This window comes from Amblyomma mixtum, chromosome 3 (genome assembly GCF_055824585.1).
Source record: "Amblyomma mixtum isolate Tamu chromosome 3, ASM5582458v1, whole genome shotgun sequence".
Lineage (NCBI taxonomy): Eukaryota > Metazoa > Arthropoda > Arachnida > Ixodida > Ixodidae > Amblyomma > Amblyomma mixtum.
The window spans coordinates 8,970,523-8,977,057 of record NC_143014.1 but is presented as its reverse complement, the minus strand read 5'-3'; positions in this window follow the sequence as shown (position 1 = coordinate 8,977,057).

The following is a 6,535-nucleotide window of genomic DNA, read 5'->3' as shown; positions in this document are numbered from 1 at the left end:
GTGTTTCCTTTCCTTTCGAAGCTGCCGCTCTTCTTCGGTTTCGTAGGTTAAACGCGACTGAGGTGTGCACTCACAGCGGGCCAGTTATGTGTCTTTGCTTTCGAAGCTGCCGCCGGTCTTCGGTTTCGTAGCTTAAACACGACTGAGGTGTGCAATCCCAGCGGGCCAGTTATATGTCTTTGCTTTGGAAGCTGCCGCCCTTTTTCGGTTTCTTAGCATAAACACGACTGAGATGTGCACTCCCAGCGGGCCAGTTATGTGTCTTTCCTTTGCTTTCGAAGCTGCCGCTCTTCTTTTGTTTCATAGCTTAAACACGACTGAGGTTTGCATTCCCAGCGGGGTAGTTATGTGTCTTTCCTTTGCTTTCGAAGCGGCCACTCTTCCTCGGTTTCGTAGCTTAAACACGGCTGAGGTGTGGACTCCCAGCGGGCCAGTGATGTGTCTTTCTTTTGCTTTCGAATCTGCCGAACTTCTTCGGTTTCGTAGCTTAAACGCGACTGAGGTGTGCACTCCGAGCGGGCCAGTTAAGTGTGTTTCCTTTGCTTTCGAAGCTACCGCTCTTTGGTTTCGTAGGTTAAACGCGACTGCGGTGTCCACTCCCAGCGGGCCAGTTATGTGTCTTTCCTTTGCTTTCGAAGCTGCCGAACTTCTTCGGTTTCGTAGCTTAAACACGGCTGAGGTAGCACTACCAGCGGGCCAGTTATGTGTGTTTCCTTTGCTTTCGAAGCTGCCGCTCTTCTTCGGTTTCGTAGGTTAAACGCGACTAAGGTGTGCACTCACAGCGGGCCAGTTATGTGTCTTTACTTTCGAAGCTGCCGCCGGTCTTCGGTTTCGTAGATGAAACACGACTAAGGTGTGCACTCCCAGCGGGCCAGTTATGTGTGTTTCCTTTGCTTTCGAAGCTGCCGTCCTTCTTTGGTTTCACAGCTTAAGCACGACTGAGGTGTGCACTCCCAGCGGGCCAGTGATGTGTCTTTCCTTTGCTTTCGAAGCTGCCGCTTTTCTTTGGTTTCGTAGCATAACCACGACTGAGGTTTCACTCCCAGCGGGCCAGTTATGTGTCTTTCCTTTGCTTTCGAAGCTGCCGCTCTTCTTTAGTTTCGTAGCTTAAACACGTATGAGGTTTGCACTCCCAGCGGGCCAGTTTTGTGTCTTTCCTTTCCTTTAGAAGCTGCCGCTCTTCTTTAGTTTCGTAGCTTAAACACGACTGAGGTTTGCACTCCCAGCGGGCCAGTCATGTGTGTTTCCTTTGCTTTCGAACCTGCCGCTCTTCTTCGGTTTCGTAGGTTAAACGCGACTGAGGTGTGCACTCCCAGCGGGCTAGTAATGTGTCTTTCCTTTGCTTTCGAAGCTGCCGAACTTCTTCGGTTTCGTAGCTTAAACACAGCTGAGGTGTCCACTACCAGCAGGCCAGTTATGTGTGTGTTTTTTTATTTATTTATTTATGAATACTGTCAACCCTCATTTGAGGGTCATTACAGGGAGGGAAAGTGAAGAGACAAAAAAATGCATATATAACCATGATTGAACAAGCTTCTTTGAGCATACAATACAAGAGAGCATTGAAACGCAACACAGTTCACACCACTGTAGAACCACCTGCTATAAAAAACCAATATTGGACAATCAGTTACGCGCCCATCTACAAGAATCCCATGCCTAGACGGAATCCCCAAGTGCATTCAAGAATGCCGCTACACCTGTAGACTCAGCAACGTGAGCGGGCAGTTTATTCCAGTGCTCAATAGCATCCGGAAAGAATGAGCAGCGAAAGATGTTAGTTCGTGTCAAGTATGGCCGAATCGCTTTGTGGTGGTTAAGGCGGGAGCTTAGTCTACCTGGAGGCTGTAGATATTTTTCTTTATTGATGTAATTTCTTCGTGAATGATTTGGTAAAGTATTTTTAATCTCTGCCTTTTACGTCTTTTTTCTAATGTTTCTAGACTACATGAGTTTAACATCTCCGTTACCGAATCTGTTTTCCTGTATTTTGAACAAAGAAATCTCGCTGCACGTCTTTGAATCTTTTCTATTTCCGTTGAAAGAATCTTCTGCCGAGGAGACCATACTACAGATGCATATTCTAGGGAAGGCCGGATGAGAGATTTGTATGCTAAAAGTTTGACATCTTTCATTGCTCTCCCCAACTTTCCTCTTAGAAAACACAGTTTTCTATGTGCCACCGCACAAACATTTTCGACATGATTGTGCCAACTTAGGTTGTGAGAAATTGACACCCCCAGATACTTGAATGTACTAACATTAACCAAATCGTGACCTGCAATACTGTACTGAAAAGAAATTATATTTCGTTTGTTAGTTATATGGGTAAATGTGGTCTTATTGAAGTTGATTTTCATTTCCCATTTCTCACACCAAAGAGCAAAAGCCTGCAGGTTTTGGTTAATGTTAATTTGATCTCCTTCACATGTGACAGGTGCATAAATGAGGCAATCATCCGCAAATAGTTTCAGTTTAACAGAATTTCCAACAGCACATACTACGTCATTGATATAAACTAGAAATAGCAATGGCCCCAGCACAGAACCCTGTGGTACACCAGAATGCACATCCAAAAAGCCAGACTCGCAATTGTCAACACGTACCGCCTGTTTGCGTTTCGCCAAGTACGCTTCTATCCATCTAAGGATGTCTCCATTAATGCCAGCCCTTCGCACTTTCAGGAGTAATTTGTCATGAGGAACCTTATCGAAGGCTTTTTCAAAATCTACACAAATAACATCAATCTGTCCCCGGTCATCTATAGCTTTAGAAAGGTCATGTATTGTCTCAATTAACTGTGTCACTGTTGAAAACCCTCGACGGAAGCCATGCTGACATTCAGAAAGTAGTCCGTTTGTTTCCAAAAAAATGATAATATGTTTCGCAATAACATGTTCCATTACCTTACAGCAGATTGAAGTAAGTGACACAGGCCGATAGTTGTTCATAAGTGTGCGATTGCCACTTTTAAATACGGGTATAACAATGGCAGTGCGCCTGTCTTGTGGCAGATAATGAGTTACGAGTGATTTTCGGAATCTAATTACCAAGTAGAAGGACATCCATTCAGCATACCGTTTCAAGAAGCATGTAGGTATTCCATCCGGGCCGATAGCTTTTTTTTCGTCCAATTGTATCAGCTGCTGAAACACGCCGCTTTGAGTAAAGCTGATAGCATCGATAGACGTTTCACGAGAATGTGCTTCGTCGTGTGCGTCGCTTTGGCTGGTGTTTCTTGCGAATACAGATTGGAAATATTTATTGAAGTGGTCGGTCATATTCGTTTTACGTCACCGCTTCAAACACGGTCATGTCAACTCCGTTCCTTACGCAGGCTGTCCTGATATGGACCGTATCGACGCTGCCTTTCTTCTTCGGCCACTTCTACCCGGTAGAGGAACATCATCCCACGAAGCCGTTCCTTCAGCTACCTCGGATCGAGAACACTGATCAGCAAACCTCGGCATTCACGCTGTTTCCGGAGTGGAACGAACCTCTCATCTGGCAACCTGGTGGCACAATCAACGCGGGATCTTCGTGTATAAATACGTGGCACAAGCACCGGAGCGACTTGGGGCACGTCACCGCTTCAAACACGGTCATGTCAACTCCGTTCCTTACGCAGGTTAGTTACTTACCGAACGCTTGTTCTACCCGTACAAGCGACCCTTTTTTATTCGCGGTGTCGTGCCCACTTGAGTTCATTGATTCTTGCCGCAAACTGTTGTTCGACATGTGTTTACATTGCATCAACGCCTATTTTTTTCGTGTCTTGCTTATGCTCTCTGGCGATGTTGAAATGAACCCTGGACCTGACCAAACCGACACCCCAGCAACCCTAGAATCAATCGCTGCGGCAATATCGCGCCTTGAATTGTCCCAGAATACTGTTTTGTCCGAGCTTTCCAGCATACGTGGTGCACAGATTAGTATTGAAAAGAACGTCAGCGCCCTTTCATTGCGGGTTGATGCTTTGGAAAAAATTGTACATGCTGGTCAAACCGAAGAACAAGCTGCGCCCTCAAGCTCGAACGCCGACATTACCAGACTTTCCTCTGAAATTAAAATGCTCACGGAAAAGTGCGACGACGCAGAAAATCGCTTACGCAGGTCAAATTTAATCTTTTTTGGTATCGCGGACACGAGCGACGAAACCTGGGAGCAATCAGAGGCGCAGGTTGTCACCTTCTGTTCACAACACCTTGAACTGTCGATAAACAGTGATGATATAGAACGCGCCCACCGAATGGGCCGCTTTCAGGAATCGAAAAACCGCCCAATCATTGTGAAACTGGCACATTTTAAGGTCAAGTCAAAGATTCTGGCTGCAGGACCAAAGCTGAAAGAAACAAACTTTTCTGTTCGAGAAGATTATTCAGCGCATGTTCGATTAGCCCGAAAGAACTTATATTGTTTTGGCAAGGAAAGAGATGTCACGTTTAAAATACGTTACGACAAGCTGCTTATCAACAAAAAGCAATACATATATAACGCCGACACAGATTCAGTAGTCGAGCTTTCATCATAGCAGTCATCGTCCGCCTCCAAGTTTCCCTCTAAAGCGCCGCCCCAGCCTTTGCATGTTTCACGCGCCATCCCATCTTATCATCACATGGCTGTCATGCTAACAAATATTCGCAGCTACTTACCCAAGAGAGAGGCTGTGGAAGCGCTACTCGAAGATCACTGCTCAGATATTGCTATCCTTACTGAGTCATGGCTTACCGATGACATTCGAGACAATGAACTACTCGAGGGCAGTAAATCTTTCACTATCTACAGATTTGACAGAGCTGGCCGAAGAGGAGGGGGTGTTCTGGTTCTGATAAAATCTAGCATACGCTCACACTTCGTGCCAGTCGGCTGTAGCCTTGAATTAGTTTGTGTTAACCTGTCCCTTACTTTTACCGCGACCATACTTATCGCCTGTTACCGGCCGCCAGATTCTGACTGTTCTTTTGTTGATGAATTGTATTCAGTCTTTCTAGACTTGCGGTCCCGCTTTCCCCGTGCACACTTAGTCCTTTGTGGCGATTTTAACTATCCCGACATCGACTGGGATCAGCTGTCAGCACCTTCTCGTCTGTCAAAAAAATTTCTTGAATTAATTCTAATGTTTAACATGGTTCAGTGTGTTAATACTCCAACGCGTGGTAACAACGTCCTCGATCTTGTATTCGTCTCGAAGCCTGAGTTGTTTAAGTCTCCCTCGTGTACCAGTGGCCTTAGCGATCATAACCTGCTATTTTTTAATTTGTCATTTGCCATTCCTTCCCGCAAGCCATCAATAAAATATATTCGCGACTATAACAAAGCTGACTATGCTCAAATTAACCAGGTTCTAGAAAAGTTTCTTTGTCATTTCCGTAACTCTGCTCCCTCTCGAACAGTTAATAGTAACTGGTTGCTTTACAAACAGAAAATGCTATCGCTGATGGAGTCATATGTGCCTCTTGTGTGCATACGCGGAGATGCTGATAAGCATTGGTTTTCCAATTCTCTTCGAAGATTATTAAAAAAGAAAAAGCGTCTTTTCCGAGCAGCCAAAAATTCAGCCACCGTTTCAAAATGGGATAAATACTTCGAATGTCTCCGTAATTATACGAATCTTTTGAGACGCTCCAAAAAGAAATTTTTTAATAATGATTTGCAAAACATAATTAAAAATAACCCCCAGAAATTCTGGAAGATTCTGTTGCCAAACCATAACTCGCCACAGGGTATTATCTTGCGTGAGCAAGATGGCTCGCACGTCTCTGCAGATCGCTGTGCAGATGTTATGAACAATTACTTCTCTTCCGTTTTCACTCATGAACCCGTCCTTCATGTACCCAACCATAACAGCTCTCATTTCAGCCAGATGCCCCCAATCTCCATTTCTGCCGAAGGCATAGGTAAACTTATCGACAGTTTGAAGTCGTCTAGCGCCCCTGGACCTGACGAGATACCTACAAAAATACTAAAAGGCACTAGAGAAATTTCATGTCAGATATTACAAATAATCTTTAGCCAATCAATTTCAAGTAGTTCGATTCCAAATGACTGGAAGTTAAGTAGGGTTGTTCCGGTTTTCAAGTCAGGTGATCGCTCTGATCCATCAAACTATCGCCCTATTTCATTAACATGTATTGCTTGCAAAATGCTAGAACATATCATATACTCACAGGTTGCTCTTCATCTAGACAAAAATTCCTTCTTCTTTGCCAACCAGCATGGATTCCGTTCTGGTTTCTCGTGTGATACCCAGCTTTACGAATTTACTACGGACCTTAACCTCAATTTGGATTCTTCATTTCAAACTGATATTATCTATCTGGATTTCTCTAAGGCCTTTGACCGTGTCCCACATCAACGTCTGATGTTTAAACTCTCATCCCTCTCTCTTGACCCCTTGGTACTATCATGGATTTCCTCCTTCCTTTCAGACCGCACTCAGTTCACTGTTATTGGCGACCATCGCTCCAAAAACTCAAATGTCATTTCAGGCGTACCCCAAGGCTCTGTCCTCGGTCCACTTTTATTTTTAGTCTTT